This window comes from Procambarus clarkii, chromosome 87 (assembly GCF_040958095.1).
Source record: "Procambarus clarkii isolate CNS0578487 chromosome 87, FALCON_Pclarkii_2.0, whole genome shotgun sequence".
Taxonomy (NCBI): Eukaryota; Metazoa; Arthropoda; class Malacostraca; order Decapoda; family Cambaridae; genus Procambarus; species Procambarus clarkii.
In genome coordinates, this window is record NC_091236.1 from 18,276,049 (window position 1) to 18,295,742 (window position 19,694).

At 41.3% G+C, this 19,694-nt stretch overlaps 1 long non-coding RNA gene across 1 annotated transcript in view; it reads right to left on the reverse strand.

Moving 5' to 3' along the window:
• Positions 1 to 17,297: 17,297 nt before the first annotated feature.
• The window catches only part of LOC138358858 (uncharacterized), a 43,097-nt gene continuing 40,700 nt past the window's right edge, over positions 17,298 to 19,694 (reverse strand). The window contains exons 2-3 of the long non-coding RNA XR_011225596.1: positions 17,521 to 17,657; positions 17,298 to 17,433 (exon numbers count right to left, since the gene is read on the reverse strand). This is a non-coding gene — a long non-coding RNA (uncharacterized lncRNA). The remainder of the gene's footprint in view (positions 17,434 to 17,520; positions 17,658 to 19,694) is intronic.

Sequence of the window (19,694 nt, forward strand, 5' to 3'; positions counted from 1 at the left end):
CGAGTGCATCACTTTACTACTGGAAAAATGTGGAGATTATACTGCATTTCTGTAGTGATGGCGACAGCAGTTATGAAGGCTTACATCTATGGAAAATATGAGTCACGGGATCCCGAAGAAAGTGTTAACTGGAATTCGTTTATGCCCATAGAAACCTTCTAGGAAAGAGCACAAACTAAATCCCAATTTGCCTTTGCAACTTCAAAATCTATTTCTGGAACATTTAAAAGCGAAGAATTTCTGCCCGCGCTGTCCAACTTGCTAGATGTACCACCAGAGGTCGTGAAGGATGCCGACCCCATCCAGATACTCAACATGCTTAAAGCAAAACGAACGTCAGACAAACAAATTAACTCATGACATTACTTGACATACCATCATAGAGGAAGGCGACTCTCTTGATGCTCATCTTCGTCGAGGCAAAATATTTGACAGCCAGACACAAGCGTTCAATCAATGACATCACTCTTGATATCCCAGACTTAATTGATGGAGAATTGGGATATATATTGAAGTTCAAGGAGGTTGTGCCCCGGACTGAAACTCAAACAGTAACAAATAATGTTCGTCAGTTTTATGACAATAACGAACACCTTACATGTGAAATGTCGATGCAGTTGGCGTCACATCTAGATGCTACGGGCGTTCGAGGCCGTTCGCTCAGATCGCTCCAGATAATTACTTGAATTCATGTCTAAATATATTAAAAACCCTGAAAAAGTTAAAATCTCAGATATTCCAAGTTGTAATTTTATTGTTTAATATAAACAATGAAATATAAACTATTTATATAATATAATTATGAAATAAAACAATCGATGACCATTCTCAATCGACTTGAGAATGGTCCAGGACGGACCGAAACGTCGTCATCCCTTCACCTTCTAGTGTGTGGTCTGGTCAACAAATAAAACAAGTTTTAACAACGTATGACTCGTATACCAAATTTAACATGTAATTCCATATCATGCAGAGAACCCATGTGTTCTCGCCTCTTAAACCATTTTACAACAAATTTGTTTTGGGTAAATAATGTATGAAGTCACTTCCTAAACTTAAGCTTTCCCTAAGGCTGAGGTGTCTTATTTGATATTTACAATGAGAAGGACATAATGAAACACACACAAGCTGAAGGAGTCTTTGATTAACACTGAGTCTTGGCAGTTTGCTTATAATGAACTTAATAATAAGCAAGAAACACTAACACACACTTGAAACACTTCAGCAGTCACCTGTCTGTTGTATCAGCTCGTCCTCTAGAGTTGCCACGACGGACAATTAAATTGCTGTTTGGAATTTTGACGTTAAAATGGGATACATTATTTGAAAGAACACATTGGATTGCTAACCAACATTGCCCTGAATTTTAACACTAATCCACAACCTAATTCACAAACCATAATTTGTTTTTTCTAGGTCGAAAATGATCTAATTTGGTTCTATTATTTCGTGATTATTATTATTAACTTCTTCCATTATTCTTCTTTCTAGCATCAGACCAGGATAGAGTAGCCTAAATTACTCTATCCCTGTGAGATGTACAAACATACTTTAACTTGCACACATTAATCATGCCACCCCTAACTTTCTGCCTTTGTAAAGTGTAAATTAGGCTTTAACAATCTTTCTTCACATAGAAGGTTCTAAATTCTTGGTGTTATTGTCATTCTATGTGTTACCACCCTTGAGACTAAAAAAGGTTCTTCTCACCGCAGTGTTAAGAAATAATATTAAATCGGCCTTGCCAATATATGTTTAGGGGTTATAGATACATCACTGCACAAAATGGAGAATATATTTATGCTAAGGGGAACAAACATAACAATTAAATGATATAAATAATAGCCAGAAATATTCTTCAGCATGCAATATCATAGAATAAAACTAATCATTGAGACATTTGCACTATCACCAGCACATGGATTAATGAATGTAATCTACACAATCATCTAACCAGAAATTTAACATTTATATGGGCTAAAATAACAGTGACCAATGACTTAACAACATGTCTCCTCTCGATCCTAGCCGCCAGCTTCTGCCCCACGCTTTGGTCCGCCAGCCAGGCGTCTACCAAAATATCAACTAAACATCCACATAAACATTGTGGAAATTCTACTAACAAAATGTATTACTAATATTCAAAACATGATTAATCTTAAGAGTAGTAAACACTGGTACAACACTCCATATAATATAATGGCAACCAATAATGGGAATTAATCAAGGTTAAACTATAAACACTCGCTTGACAACAATGTTCCCACACTGGCCGTATCCAAATATGGTCAACCGTCCACACGGAGAAACCACATGAGAAATCTAACAAAAGCCTCATACAATATAATACAACTCAGGCACACTACAGCATGCTATAATATATGACATACAAAAATCTCATATCATACAACTGGATGCTATATTAATTATAGAATAAGACAATAAAGTAATATAAGAATCAAGAGTAATGGCAGAATCCTAGTAAGATTCGTAACACTATGCATGACGCGTTCTATAGTATGGCAACCAAAACTGAACTTTATAATCTACACGAGACCTAACGAGTTAGATACAGCTGAAGAAAAACACACCAGGTGTTTTATTGCTAACGCTTCTAGAAATGTTCCCAGTGTACTATTTGCCTTATTTCGAACAGTTATGCAAAGATATTTTGGCTGACAGGTCTTGCTAGTTATGACCAAGATTCCTTTCGCAATCTCATCACCTTCCCTGTGATATCCTGTGACTATCATCATTAGTCACAGTTATGAGGCATAGAGTCATATGCCTCATATAACCTTACTTTTGCCAGCATTAAACTGTACCTGCCTGTCTTTTCATAATTTCCCAATCTTATCTACATCACCTTGAAGTGATATTAATACATGCTTGAAAATATACATGATAGTGTTACTTTATGTCTATATATGTAGTTTATTACATTTACGGCTCATATATAAATTATCGGGTGTTGAATACTGTTTAGTTCAAGGGTAATTCCCCCATGGGAAATTGTTTACTTCAGGAGGGGGGGGGGGGGGGGGGGGATTTAGTTTTAGAGTTTGCTAACTTAGCAGAATCAAGTCGAAAATACAAACTTGCTTCCAGCACCACAGCCGACAGTCCGATCACAATTTCACTCCTGTGCTCGTCACTGAGCAATGATATTTAAAGTTTAAACCATTGGTTTTCAACCTTTTATAATCAAAAGGTCAAAATCACCCTCCCCCCACTCGTGTTAAATAGAACAAAGAAAAATTGCACTCACTAGTATCATACAACCCAATTTAAATTTTTGCCCCCATGTGGGTCATATGCCCCATGTTGAGAAACTTTTTTAAATCCATTAAAATACATAGTTGATAAAAATAACTTGACACTGTCAATCATATGAATAAGCCAGTTTGTATATATTGGTGATTGTGTGTTTACTAATGAAGGTAACTGAAGAGGCCTATTGGCCCATAAGAGTGTAATACACAACAATACCAGCTAAAATGTGCGATCACTGTTGGTCGAAACCTTACTGCTTTCAACCGGCCATCGAACCCCAGATACTTTTGCACTTTTTCCACAAAACTTGGTGGCACTGCAGCCAAGGCAAGCCTTCACTCTTAGCCCCCACCACCAGACATACCCCCTCACCCGTTGCACTTACTGGCTACCGGGGCACATGGCAACTCTCTGGCAAGCTGGCTAACACTACCTGGCTATGCAGCTTGAAACCCACAGCAGAATCGGCTGACTGCACGTTCATCGGAATACTACCAGTGTAGCATCATAATTCCTTAATGAGAGGACGTCCCTTAATTTGGTTGACATAGTTTGGTCCAGTTCACTTTTGGGTATCAGAGTACTAAGTCCTCCTCGCTGTTTGCACAGAAAAGTTATTTATATTATAAATTTAACAATACAGTCAGACTTGTTCTTTTGTTTTAGATACAGAATTCGAAGCCTATCATGAGTGTCAGATAAACATAGGAAGCGTTGTACGCTCTTTATTATGAATTCACGTCCATTATCATCAATGGAGAAGAAAGACCTCAATGTATTATTTGTATCAAAGCTTTACCAAATGATTCTTTGAAGCCAACAAAGTTGAAGCAACATGTGCAGAATGTTCATCAACAAGAACGAGGACAAGAGATTTTTTGAACATAATGGGAATGCTCTCAAAAAAATTAAACTAAATTCAACAGGGGAGTTCCAAGAAAAAAGATGAAAGATAATTGAAGCTTCCTATGTTGTATGACAGATAGCAAATCAGAACACACACAACTGGGGAGACTTTGATCAAACTGTGCATTCTTAAAATGGTTCAAGTACGTTTATTGAAACAACAAAATACATCTCAAAGGGATAAAGAAACTTAGGCTATTTCTACCCTCTACTTCAAGTCCCTCAAGTGGCACTCAAATACACAAATCAAAGTTCAAGAATCACATTCTACATTGCAGGTTAACACTGTAAACACAGCATACAAGTTACACTCATGGGGGCAAAGTGTTTGTAACTCCAAAGTATTCTCTATCACACCATTATCTTACATCTAAACAATTTGATGTGGTACACTACTTATTTCCTTATTTGTATAGTTATCATTAAGTTGACACTAATACATATGATCTAAGGTGTGGGGCATACTAAATAATTTACACTCCTTATTTATTTCACTGAACACCGTAAAGCCAAAAACATTTGTATCCTACTCAATCTCCTGTAAATTGAATCCGTCCAAATAAACTTTCCTCTACCATAAGTGAAGGAAGAATTTGTATTTATTATTGCTAAATGCTTAAGTGTGTTACTGCTGTCCACAATAGCGGTTCTCTTAACTTGTTATTCATCCTTTTGGATCATTATGATTCTTGTCTATTTGTTTCTAAGTTGCCTGACATACAAAATCAAGATTTTTTCCGAGGTTCTCTTTGCTGTCACATCAACTGCCTCATTCAACAATATTCCCACATGTGAACGGAGCCATTTAAATCTTTTATTATGCCCATTTTTTCTAATGTCTTGACATTCTCTATACACTTACAATACTCTGGTTTACTGCTCGTCTGATATTTAAAGACCAACGCTCCTCTACTATCTATAAAAAATAAACTATAATTTTACTACATTTGACTACTTCCTGCAATCCTGCTAATTCAGCTTAGAGTTCAGCCTGCATTGAAGTGAGTCAGTCAGTTAAGTAGTGTTCAATAACAGTATATACAGTGCCGATGTGTACTCCTTAATAAAGACTGTATCCTGCCTTTCCACATTTCTAGCTGCTGTTTTAGATTTAGCTACTCAGATTGAAATGTCCATGTAGCACAGGCTACATGGCGGAAGAAGCCATTCTTTATGTGATGAGGGGGGACAGTCCTGACGTTCAATGGCACAACCTACAGACAAGTATAAGACACTGCCACCGGAGCCTCTAGCAGTGTAGTGATAGCGGAAATCTTCGTTCACCGAGTTTTCGAAGTCCAAAGGATGAATTGCCCAAACAACCCTCCGATCTACTTCCGGAACATAGACAATATCTTTAGAGTGATATTTGTCCCCCCCCCCCCTTCCCCAGGTCTGACTTTTTCCATGCATGGGCAAACGCGGTTCATCCAAACCTGCGTTTTACGATCGAGAGGAATGCAGAGATCAATTTCCTTGACACGACAGTTAATTGATCCGGTCAGTAGGCTCCTCTGCACTAGAGCCTACTATAAACCAACCAACCTACATACCTACCTTAGATACGATTAATGCCACACAAGGCCCTTTCAAAAACTCTCTCCCTTTCTCCCTAATTAAAACGTATTTACTCATTCCTCCCTTTCTCCCTAGGTCTACGCCTAAAAAGGTTCAATAGCAACGATGAACCCTACATATAAAGCTCCAGGGCCTTTGGGAGAAGTTCCAATACAGAAGGTACTAAGAAGTAGTCCTCCAGTGAGCCGATAGGAACCTAGGAGACCGCACAAAAACAACAACTTCGACCAACACGACATGCGAACCCCAAGCTCGTGGCATCCCTCCTGCAACTTTCTACACGGGCCTAGAGGAACCGCTCAGAGCAGCACTCTGGGACGTGTGGACCTGGCTACATAACACGTACGGCAACCACCTGTTGTGGGACAGGTTTCCACAAGAACCCCTGATGCTGGCCTGGAGACCAGGCAAGTCCCTAAATGACTGCCTGGTCACGGGAGACATCTCCCGTCACGCAGGGTGCAGTTACACCTCCACAGATCTCCAGTATCAGCCCTTGATACTGGTAATGGCTCAAAAGGGCCACCACTTATAGGCTATTCAAGCCCGTGCCACCTTTTGGGTCGCTTAATCTTCATCAATCAATCAGACTGCCTGGTCTCGGCAGCATTACATTAACCAGACGGCTAGCTAGTACAGTAGAGTACAAGCCTAACGAGTGTTCCAGGAAGACCTAATGAGAGGCAGAGGAGAGGGCCAATCTTTACCTCAGACCTTTGAGGGCCAATCAGGTGTAACAAACTAGGTTGTAGAAATTATTTTTTAGAGATCTGTCATACGCATTACATTAGTACCACGGGGTCCTACAATGTGGCGTGAGGGCATTTTTACCCAAGAAGTCTTGAAAAGGGTCATCCCAAGTGATTAGAGCAGGAGTGCCAGTTGTGGAGGTGCAACTGCACCCTGCGTGAGGGGAGGTTTGCCAGTTCTCATTGGATTTAAAGTATCACACGAGTAATTCATACATTAAAGTAACTAATAACCCTGTTGTCAAGCATGTAGATTAATTTAACGCATATAAAATATAAACAGAAAAAACGACAATTATAAAGTACTAACCAAAATCTTATAATGCAGGACCTATAGGAGACCCCATTGCTACTCCATCAATTTGTTTATAAAGACGGAGTCTTTAACCGCTATTTCTAACAATAATTTAATTTAACGTGTTATGAGTAAAGAATCAAATACCCTTCTTTCACCCGAGAGCAGATGACTGATTTATTTGGCAACACCGGCTAGGTCATGTCGCCATGTGACTGGCCGCACCTCCATTCTCCCCCATGTTACTTCAGTAATATACAGAAATTAAAGTTTTCATTTAATATTGTATTCAACAATACTGAGATTGTGGAAATAACCAATCTGTTTAAGCATATAGGTAGAATGAAGCTTAAAGACTTGGTTATCATCAGAGACGGTGACATCAGTACAGTAGGGGGACTGGGTCGCCAAGTAAAGCCCTGACCGACCCCTAGGTCACGGTCACGCGGCTTTTGTGACCACACACTTTCAGATTGTGGATTCACCTTAATTAAATAGTTCACTAGCCAATATTGTAATTGGAGATAGTTTTCCAAGATGTCTAATTTCATTATCACCAGTTGTTAATAATTCCACCTCCAGGTTTGGCCAGGATATGAGATTAGTTTGTTCAACTTAATCCCTGCTTGGTAAATTGATGAACCTGACGGAGGGATACTACCTACCCTCAGTCTTAGCTAGACAGAGCTAGGAGTAGTTAGTGTGGCGTGGAGCAAGCTTGGGTGAACACCTAAAAACCCCAAGAAGACCAGAACACCATCAGTTGCTTCCTTGAATTTTACGGTAAAGTGCTAAGAGTTTTGGTACAGTTGAATATGCACTTTCTTTGCCTCTGGTACTTTCAGATTAGGGAGTTACTTTTTAGGGAGTGATTTTTATTAGTTACTTTTTACAGCTGGGCTACAGGCCTTAATTGTAGTTCATCTGCCAAATTTTTAGTGACATGTCCTCTGGGATCCTTTGTCAAACAACCCACGGGTATGGACCTTGGCCCTCTTATTCTGGATGGTAATTTGGGCAGTAGGCAAAGTCGTATTACCTTTTGACTTTACCGATTTGACACTAATTTTCTCTCGCACCTTGCAAAACTGTACAGTGGTGGGAATGCTATCTTCCACCTTGGGTCTTGAATACGTTAATTTCGTATATTTGCACAGTGCTGCATGGTGCCTACCTCTTCTACACCTGTTACAGGTGTTGAATTGGGTATCACAATAGTCTATGTTGTGTGACTCGAGACACCTTGAACATCTCCCTAATTCCTGGAGTCGCTCAATACGAGTGACTCTGGTTGGATAATTAGCACAACAGTATGTTGAATGTTTCTTTTTGCAGAACATACATGTCCCCCAGCCTACTGCACGTTTGGAAGTTACCGGTTTGGGTGAACTAGTAACAGTAGGCTTGGAGGATTCTGCTGCATTGTCAGATTTCTCCAACTAGATGTGAGAGTACTTGACTGATGTTTATTTGGGGAAGTTGTTTTAGCCTATAATAGACTATTATTTTCTATTTCTGAAGGCTCGCAAGAGGCTTTAACTTCCTCATTTGCTCGTAGTTTGTTTATGATGGAATGCAAACCTTCAATGATGTCCTGTACTGTCAGGATGGTGTTATGTTCTTGTGTGTATAATTCATCTAGTATATCGCTGGACAATTTTCGTTGAAGGACTACTTTGGTCATCCATTCACTAGTAGTTACATCAACCTTAAGACAATGTTCGTAGTAGTGACTCAAACTCCATGCTGAAGGATTGTAATGAGTCAGCAGTCTGATCAGGTTGAGGCAAGTTCAGCAATTGTAGTACTAGAAGTATGACAGTTTTCTCATTGCCAGCATTATCCCTAGGAAGTTGGACTGGGAAATTAGTGCTGTCGCTATTTTCATTTACATTTTCTACTTGTGGTTCAGCTTCACCTTTAAAGTCAGTTTGGAGGCAAGTTAACTTAGTGGCCTCAGGTATTGGGTTTTCAGAATCTACAGACTGGAAAAATTGTCTGAGAACTGTTTAATTTCTGGTGGTAAAATATTGGGTGACGCTTTATCCTTGTTGATTAAAGGATCTAATCTGGCTTGCCATTTATTCTTAAAAAGATCCAGATCATCCATAACATTATCTACTTTATTTGATGTACTTCCTATTTGTTCTGATTCAATAATCTTGTGTAAATGTTCCAACCTGGCTTCAGTTTCTTCTTCATATTGTGCTAGGTCAGACATAATGTCGTCTATTTCTGTTTCTGATAAATTGGTGTTGGCAAGTTCAGCCACATATGTTGCTATTTGGCATTTGATTTGCTCAAATTTACCTGCAGCTGCTTGATAATAGCTTTCCAGGTCAGTATAATCAACTGGAGATTGTTGTGACAAATCCTCACATTTCTTGATCTGTCTTGTTAAGTGGCCTTTAAGACCTGCAAGGGTTCTTTTCATTCTCCCTGCATTATCCATACTGGCTAGTTGGTAAATCCTTGTGGGGCTTATAATGCTGAATAAATACTGATGGAGTAGCCTAGGGTATCTGCTATCACTAGGCTATAATCCTACCTCTTTTAGAGGTTAGCACTTAAAATTAATACACATTATATATATATATAATTATACACACTAATGATCTGAGTGATAAACCAGTGTCACTGGAAGTACCTTTAGGTTAGCTCTTCAATTATCACCCTAGGATGGTATAGACACTAATTAATCACTCAAAAGGTGCTATGATAAGTAAATTATTATATATACAGAACTCAACGAGTTGATAAAAATTACACCCAAAATAGGGTCTGCACCATTCATTAATGGTGCTGGGTTGTTCAATACAGTACAACTAGACTACGGTAATAAATGGGACTAGGATGAACAATAAATAGTTCAACAAGTCAATGGTAATAGGGGACTAGGATATCAATAAACACTAGTCAATGTATAGTCTACCCTGTTGTGGGTTGGCAATTGGTAAATATTGTATTGTGAACACTAGTGCAATATATATTAAATAATTCTCTATTTTGGAGAAATAACACACACAATTATTGATGATAGCCTCTAATTGCCTCTATGAAACTTCTAATATTATCTAGAAGTATTAAATATTATTAGTGACCTCGCAAAATTAACTCCACAAAATTCATGGATAATCTCTCGCGAAATTAACACCACAAAATCGTGAACAATCTTGGGAGGACACAACCACTAATTTGGCTGGTTTAAAAATAAACGCTGTCACTTCAGGAATAAAAACCCACCAAATCGGTGGTTGACCATGGAACACTTGATATATTGGACTTGTATCCAAGATTGACCATGTAATATATGAATTATACAATGTATGTACATGATGTAACTATATAACCTGAGCTTGTAAAAGCACCCTAATCACCTTCAGTGACTAAGTGCTTAATTGCACACTAGTTTCTTTATCAGTTATCTCACCCTGTCAGAGTAAATGAGAAATGTATGTGAATGCATGTGTGTATATATGTATATATGTGTGTGTGGTGTGTGTGTGTGTGTGTGTGTGTGTGTGTGTGTGTGTGTGTGTGTGTGTGTGTGTGTGTGTGTGTGTGTGTGCGTGCGTGCGTGCGTGCGCGCGCGTGTGCGTGCGTGCGTGCGCGCTCACCTAGTTGTACTCACCTAGTTGTGTTTCCGGGGGTTGAGCTCTGGCTCTTTGGTCCCGCCTCTCAACCGTCAATCAACAGGTGTACAGATTCCTTAGCCTATTGGGCTCTATCATATCTACACTTGAAACTGTGTATGGAGTCAGCCTCCACCACATCACTTCCTAATGCATTCCATTTGTCAACCACCCTGACACTAAAAAAGTTCTTTCTAATATCTGTGGCTCATCTGGGCACTCAGTTTCCACCTGTGTCCCCTTGTGTTAAATAGACTGTCTTTATCTACCCTATCAATTCCCTTGAGAATCTTAAATGTGGTGATCATGTCCCCCCTAACTCTTCTGTCTTCCAGCGAAGTGTGGTTTAATTCCCGTAGTCTCTCCTCGTAGCTCATACCTCTCAGCTCGGGTACTTGTCTGGTGGCAAACCTTTGAACATTTTCCAGTTTAGTCTTATCCTTGACTAGATATGGACTCCATGCTGGGGCTGCATACTCCAGGATTGGCTTGACATATGTGGTATACAAAGCTCTGAATGATTCTTTACACAAGTTTCTGAATGCCGTTCGTATGTTGGCCAGCCTGGCATATGCCGCTGACGTTATCCACTTGAAGTGCGCTGCAGGAGACAGGTCTGGCGTGATATCAACCCCCAAGTCTTTTTCCTTCTCTGACTCCTGAAGAATTTCCTCTCCCAGATGATACCTTGTATTTGGCCTCCTGCTCCCTACACCTATCTTCATTACATTACATTTCGTTGGGTTAAACTCTAACAACCATTTGTTCGACCATTCCTTCAGCTTGTATAGGTCTTCTTGAAGCCTCAAACAGTCCTCTTCTGTCTTAATCATTCTCATAATTTTGGCATCGTCCACAAACATTGAGAGAAATGAATCTATACGCTCTGGGAGATCATTTACATATAGCAGAAACAAGATAGGACCGAGTACAGAGCCCTGTGGGACTCCACTGGTGACTTCACGCCAATCGGAGGTCTCACCCCTCACCGTAACTCTCCGCTTCCGATTGCTTAAATACTCCCTTATCTACTGGAGCACCTTACCAGCTACACCTGCCTGTCTCTCCAGTTTATGTACCAGCCTCTTATGCGGTATCTTGTCAAAGGCTTTCCGACAATCCAAGAAAATGCAGTCCGCCCAGCCCTCTCTTTCTTGCTTAATCTGTCACCTGATCGTAGAATTCTATCAAGCCTGTAAGGCAAGATTTACCCTCCCTGAACCCATGTTGGCGATTTGTCACGAAGTCCCTTCTCTCCAGATGTGTTACCAGGTTTTTTCTCACGATCTTCTCCATCACCTTGCATGGTATACAAATCAAGGACACTGGCCTGTAGTTTAGTGCCTCTTGCCTGTCGCCCTTTTTGTATATTGGGACCTAATTCGCCGTCTTCCATATTTCTGGTAGGTCGCCCGTCTCCAGTGACTTACTATACACTATGACGAGTGGCAAGCAAAGTGCCTCTGCACACTCTTTCAGTATCCATGGTGAGATCCCATCTGGACCAACAGCCTTTCTAACATCCAGATCCAGCAGGTGTCTCTTGACCTCCTCTCTCGTAATTTCGAACTCTTCCAAGGCCACCTGGTTTACCTCCCTTTCTCCTAGCACAGTGACCTCACCTTGTTCTTTTGTGAAGACCTCCTGGAACCTCTTGTTGAGTTCTTCACACACCTCTCTGTCATTCTCCGTATACCCGTCCTCGCCTGTTCGAAGTTTCAATACCTGTTCTTTCACTGTTGTTTTCCTTCTGATGTGACTGTGGAGTAGCTTTGGTTCGGTCTTGGCTTTGTTTGCTATATCATTTTCAAAACTTTTCTCTGCTTCTCTTCTCACCCTGACGTACTCATTCCTGATTCTCTGGTATCTCTCTCTGCTTTCTGGTGTTCTGTTATTCCGGAAGTTCCTCCACGCCCTTTTGTTCAGTTTCTTCGCTTCCATACATGCCCTATTATACCATGGATTCTTCTGTTGCTTCTCGGATTTTTCCCTTTGGGCCGGGATGAACCTGTTTACTGCCTCATTACACTTTTGGGTAACATAGTCCATCATACCCTGTACAGACTTATCTCTGAGGTCTGTGTCCCAAGGTATTTCACTTAGGAAACTTCTCATCTGTTCATAAGTCCCCTTTCGGTATGCCAGCCTTTTGATTCCTAGTTCTTTTTTGGGGGAGATAAGTCCTAGCTCTACCAGGTACTCAAAGTACAATACACTGTGGTCACTCATTCCCAAGGGCGCTTCCATCTTAACTTCCCTTATATCCTACACATTTAGGGTAAATATCAAATCAAGCTTTGCTGGTTCATCTTCTCTCATTCGTGTGTGTGTGTGTGTGTGTGTGTGTGTGTGTGTGTGTGTGTGTGTGTGTGTAAAGTATATATGGAAGCTGATCAGAATTACATTTCACCTTTGTAAATGTTCATTAATGACTATGTAAAAGACACATCGAACACTTTATGTAGGGCATACGTAAATCTGTGTATCTATGTATTTACGTATGTAGGTTAGCTTAGCATTTTAAAAGCACCGAATCACCTTCTGTGGTCGAGTGTTCAATAAACCCTTGAACTATATGTTTAACACATCTCTAACCCTGTCCATGGAGAACAGAAGAAAATTTATATATGCTGGTTAGCAATGTAAATGTGTGGCCACGTCTGTGGTAGAAAAAGAAACTGTTCAGCTGTTGTCGCCGATGACACACTTCCTCACCAGTTGTCCTCCAGTGTCGAATGCACCCTTCAAACCACTACAATTTCTGGTAGCCTCAGTGGGTATTCATTGGCTTCACATTCGAGCTTCCTAACAACTGAGCACTCCACTACTAGGCTTCCTCGTAGTTGTCACAGGTTGCTTCCCAGGTACCTTCCCAAAGCCTCATTTAGAGGTAGGCTGTTGCAAAGGCTCGTCGCTCTACTAGCCAACTCGCCTCCCCATGTAACTGTCGAAAAGTAGCTTCACACACTAATAAGCTACACTAGCGTCGAGAGCCACACAACCACTGTCACTACCTGTTGGCTAATACTTAACACTAACTATGTCTGCTGACCAATAGTTTCTCGGCTCGGCAGAACTCTTACAGTAATCACTTCCCTCCTGCATCAGTGAGTAATATTTACTGTCACTGAATTTTTCAGAGTTTCAGTGAACACTTTTACTGGCCATTTTCACACTGGCACGTCCTGCACAAATGTCACTTGTCTCCGACTTACCGACTCCCTCACTTTGTCGGGAGTGCCTTGACGACCTGGAGGGTGACATTGCATTGTCATCATTTACTCCTAGACTTGTGGCTGATGTCCTTAGTCACTTCATAAGGCTGTGAGGCGACCCTCACTAATCCGTCTTGCATTAGTCTTCCCTGTACAGCCTCTTTCATCATATAAAGATCTTCAAAAGATCATCAGCTACATCTCCAGTATTTAAGAGGTCTATTGTTTCCCCTTTGAAGCTTAACACTACAGCACAAAAGGGAATCCTGCAAAAATCACAAAGCACTCAATCATACATCCTTTCTTGTCCAGGTCTAAGGTAACAGTGACGGTTAGGGCCTATGAGCTGTCTCGTAGCTTGTTTGGCTCGCCAGTGATGTCGGAAATTTCTGACACCCAAAGCACTAACCCGTAACTCGGCAAGTTAAATGTGGTGTGTTAGGAAAATAAATTTACTACCAGTATTAATTTCTAGAGAAGCGCAAAAAAAGTTTTCTAGTATCGATGGTGGGCTATTATGTCACCCACCTCGTCTGACGTGGTGACGATTTCTTTATCTAATTCTTATTAAAACCAGACTGCAATTTGCTTTTATTTGCATTTGTTATTTTGATTAGAAATTAACTAAATTTAACAAGAATTAAAGTGTACTTGCATCCCAAGGTGAATTTCCACATCTGTAACATTGATTCATGGGCAAAATAATAATCATGTCACGTATTCAGCATTTCTTAAATGCGCTTTTAATCACGGGAAATCTTTCGATCCAGTGTTATGAACAATGGAAAATTGTTCTCAGGTATTTAATGTAAAATATTAGGGGTATAAAATACCGCCAATATTGTCTCTTTAGTGAACGAGATTAATTAAATAACGTGACTAATTTACCGGACGTTCACCATGAAGGAGGGAGGAGGATGCGTCTCTTGTTCACAGTCATGTCAACACGAACTATCTGATCCCTGCTGAAGCATGCCAACTAGCATCGTCCAATATGTGGGTCATCTGATTTACCACGGCTCCCAGACTTTGCTGCTACCTTCACACAAGGGAAATTGTGTCCGGACCGTTATTAACATTCTATTGGGATTTATGGCTATATTTACCCTTGATAGAATTAGCCGGCCGTTACGCCACAGGAGAATTTAAACATCAAGAGTAAGTTTAGGTCTAAATAGGAAATTAGTCTATTCATTTGAGATGAACTGGGTACACATTAGAATTGCAGGAGTTACATTGTATGTTATCCACAGAATGGAGAGAAGTAATTAATTATCAAAAGAAGGCACCAAACTAGGAAGGTGATGTAGCACCATCAAATGTATGGAATAATCAGAGGGCATTAAATATCACCAAGGATGCCAATACGAGAACATATACGCATAAGGCGAATGATATCAAAAGCATCCGATTCACCAAGGGACAAGCGACCGCGAGGGATGGTCGGAAAGCAAGAGACAAGCTCATCCTGGAAGGCAGGACATTCAACAAGGATATGCACAACCGTAAGAGGGACAAGGCAATTTGGACAATAAGGAGCAGAGCGGCGCTCCATTAAGTGACCATCAGTTAAGCGTGTATGGCCAATAAGCAACCTCACCAGAGCCGTTTTCCACCGCCGGTTATGGTGGTAGGAGGAAGGCCACGAGGAGGACACTACTCTTAAGACAATGCAGTTTGTTACCAGTACCAAAATACCAACAATCCTGGCAACGGGTAAGGATGGAGGAATGAATAACTGGGTAAAAGTCGGAATAAGGAATACCTTTACAGGAGATGGGACAAGAGCGGACAGCTTCCCTAGCGACAGCGTCCGCAGGCTCATTTAAAGACACCAATATGGCTGGGAACCCAGCAAAACTCAACCGACTTCAATTTACTGGAAATAAACAGTCAATGCTGAATCTCGACGACCACTGGATGAACTGGATTAAACTACCCAAGAGCCATGAGGTGTGACGGAGTTCACCCCCCCCCTTATATTTCTCCCACGCCTGCTGTAAGAGTCACGTCCACTTTACCCGAGCGTTCTCTACGTCGCAGGCATCAGTTTGATATATGTGGGAAAGTGTAGTGTTCTCGAGGTGGCGAGAAATTCGTAAAAGAAGAGTATATTGGGCTGTGGTATAGGCCCTTTAGGAAGCCAATATGGCGCTGGCTCCTCTGTTTTGCCGCCAAAACTGTGTGACGTCAGTGACACCAGATTGGTCACCGACAGCGACGTGGCACAGGAAGCCAATGAAAACCTCCCATGGCGAATATGACGTCACGAAGGAAGGGGGGTCCGGTCAGTGCGCGACTCTGGCGCCATCAGTCTAAGACAGCACGTCAAGGAGGTCGGACGTGCGCTGGGGGGTCCTGTCAGTTGGACAGTTTACCCCGTCTCCGGAGGATTTACGCATCACTCGTGGTCTGCCAGCACCTGTGAGGTCTTCCTTCGTTCATGTGTTGGACCAGAGAAGGAATTGACAATATTTAGCAACAAGTGCTCCAGGGACAGGTGTTGTGCAAGAATGGAGTCCAGGCAGCGACATATGCGACGGCCGATAGCTTCACAGTGATGATGTAGTGGCTGGGCCAATCCTCCGTGAGGGAATCAGTCTGACACGACACGTCAAGGTGGACGGATGTGTGAAGGTTGATCCTGTCAATCTGACAGTAATACGCCATTCCTGTGGATCTTACGCGTCACCCGTAGTCTGCAAGTATGCCGACAGGTCTTCATTCATTCTGTGTGGGGCCCTAAGAGGGAATTGACGGCATACTGAGCATCAAGTGCTCCAGGGTCGGGTGCTGAGCAGGTGAAGTCTAGGCAGTATCGTCTGGGACGTCTGATAGCTTCACAGTGACGACGTAGCGGCTGGGCCAATCCACTGGGAAGCAGTGAGGGAAGACACTAATTGGGAATCCGAACGACTGCAGCCGAGACGTAGGTAGGCAGCCGTAGTTGGGAGGAGAAGTTGATGGCCGGGAGACCGACTCCAACCCTACAAGACGTGGAGGAGGGGCACAGACCCGCGGAGGACAGAACACGGAGACGACGCGTTTATTTTGGGACGTTGATTGGGTTCCTGGAGGACACGACAGGGTGTGTGTGGGGGCAGTAGATATTTTGGTGACAGATAGCCCCACCTATGTATGTAGATCAGATAAGAAAATCAGAAGCGGGGAGCCACATAGTGCCACTCCATATTAGGTCACCCAAGGTGTGAGTGGTAGCAGTCGAAAAAACAGTGAAGATAGGTATCTATTATGTGCCACTATGATCATCTTCATTTATACAGTAAAGTATGACAATATATTTAAGTAAAAATGAATTTATTTGTATAATAAACACTCGTGGGTGAGTGCCAGTTACGCCCCCACATTCCTCTATGGGGCAGGTGTAAAACAGGTTCCTCCCGGTGAGGGTGGTCGCCCGTACCCTTCCTCGCACCTAATGGCCTTGACTTTACCGTAACAGAGTTCCACACCCAGCGGAGGTCGAGTGGGTCTTATATAGGGGTATTAAATTATAAATCTCCTCCAGGGGTTAAAAAAAATCAAAGAATTTATTAATGTTTTATTAGGTAAAAATCACAAATGATGTATAAGAAGTTAATTATGACCCCTATCCCTCTCCCCCCTCCACCTCCCCTTCCTCATCTGAGTAGAATTCTGACGTCTCCCCATCCGTGGTGAGTGGGGGGGAGGTCTTGACCCCCTCTCCCCTCTCTTGGGGGAGTGGGGTGAGTTGGCTGGTTGCCTTTTGGACGACTTTCCTTCTGACTCTCATCTGAAGTGTTCTGGAAAGAGATGGGGAAAATAATTTATAGGACTATATCTTTTATTTGAAAAATATTCTATTTCCTCTAAGAACAGTTAGTACATACCTCTCCCCCTGCAGGAGCGACCTTGTGTCCTCTACAGCAGGCATCATCAATTAGGGTACGTAACAGCATCTTGTTTGGGGCAGACCTTCCTCGTAGAATTACTACTCTACAAATGTGGACAGGTCCTAAGAATTGCACTGAAAAAAAAGAAGAGGTAAAATAGAGGTTGAGCAAACTTTCTATTGTGGGAAAAAAAATAAATCTTTACCAGAAAGTGAGGGTAATACTAACCAGGCCCTTCAAGGACTTCAATCTTCCCTGCGTGTGTTTCTGGGGAGACGCCTTCCATTTGTAGGATAAGGGGGATGGGGGTCTTCTAGGGAGGTTGTGGGGTGAGAGGGGTTTTATATGTGGGGTAATCCCCCTGTTAGGTGGGTTGCCTATCCAACAAAAATATTCTCTACACCACCTATAAGATCCAACCCTTACTCCTCTACAAAATGTCCTAACACAGTGATGTTTCATAGGAAAATATCGTCTCGCATAAGCGAGGGCACGTTTATCATTTAATTTTAAACTAACGCTTGAAAATACATTATGTAAGTAATGTACTGTTGAAGGCAACCCCAGGTGACTCACCCTATGGACGAACATTACGCAATACAGTCCACAAGCAAGGGTAAAATCACTCTGGAGTCTGTAGCACATTCCAAACACCTTTGTTATTGTGTTAGTTTTAATAAATCCTTGAAAATAATGTCCATAAGTAACCGCCGACATTGCATAACTATCGAAAAAAAACATTCGATGTTTAACTTTATCAACATAAATAGCTACCCAATGTCCCATAGTTAATCTGCTATGTGATGGTAAAATATTAGTTATGAGAACAATAGGTTTTCTTGATGAGATATTTAAATGTTCTATTTCATCAGCATTATAACAACCTAGGTAGAGTGCTCGATCCCCTAGATTATTTTTTAAATTAATATTTATATCATTACAATTCATTATGTTTTTAAGCTCGCACGTCACACAGAACAGTTCTCTGTCCGTCGATGGATAGTACCCCGGTCGTTTCCCCAAACAGTAAAACCAGCCTGTTATATGTAACACCACCACCAAACTCAAGCTCCATACGCAAGTTGCCAGATTTCTCCACAGGGAGGGAATCCTTTGTTTGAATGGTGGTTAAGTCAAAGGCGAATATCGATCTTCCCTTATTAAAAGTGTCATAGGCTAGAAGTGAATCACGCTCTAAGCCTAATGTCTTCAAAGTTTCGTAATAAAGGCGGGCATAATGATTGTCGAAATCACCACCAATTCGGTAAATTGCATTATTGTTCAAATACATGGCAATATTTTTCAGTTTTGCATTTTCAACATATAATCCATTACCTTGGTGAAGGCCAGCGAAATAATTAATTGGCACAATTACCATGAATATCCTGTGAGGAATTACTTGCGCCCAAGGCTGATCAATTAAGAGACTAGTTTGATTCCCTGCTAGGACATATGTTTTAGAAATGGTTTTATTGAAAGTATAGCTTATGGGGTCGGGGGATGCTAACAGTGAGCTGTTTAAGGCTAGGTAAGCACTTGGGTAGGGGAACACTCGTGTTACCCACAACTTAGCATAATCCATATGCAGCCGATACTTAGAGCCATCGTCCACACTTGTATTTAGCACCCAAGCATGTGGGGAGAGCTCCAATCTTAGGCGCACATCTATATTATCTAATATGTATTGGTCTAGGGTTGTTACGTCCAATTGTAGGGGAAAACACATTGACAATCCTTTACCTTTTAAATCGGTCATAAATTTTTTATCCTTGGCGGTTGCCCCAGTAAAAAATGTATTAGTAAATTCGTTAGGGATTACACCATCATCACTCCAGTCCCTACGAAAGGCTCCAATCCTCCCCAAGGAAGACATTTTTGATGGAGGCATGGAGGTAATTAATTTAATAAACGACCAATAATTAAAATTAGAATTTGTTTCAACTACCTGCTCTCCTAAAAACACCTGAACACCTTTAAACATGGTATTTGACAACCCATTAACAAATTCCACATGGTCATCCTCTTCCAATTTAGTGGTATCGTCATCTTTCGTTAAAGATACCTTAAAATCTATAACAATATTAGCTAAATCTAAGAAGGCGCCCTGGGTTCCGGGGATGCGGAATTCTAAGTAATTATCCCGCAAACGTTGATTAATAGGTAGGTTAACA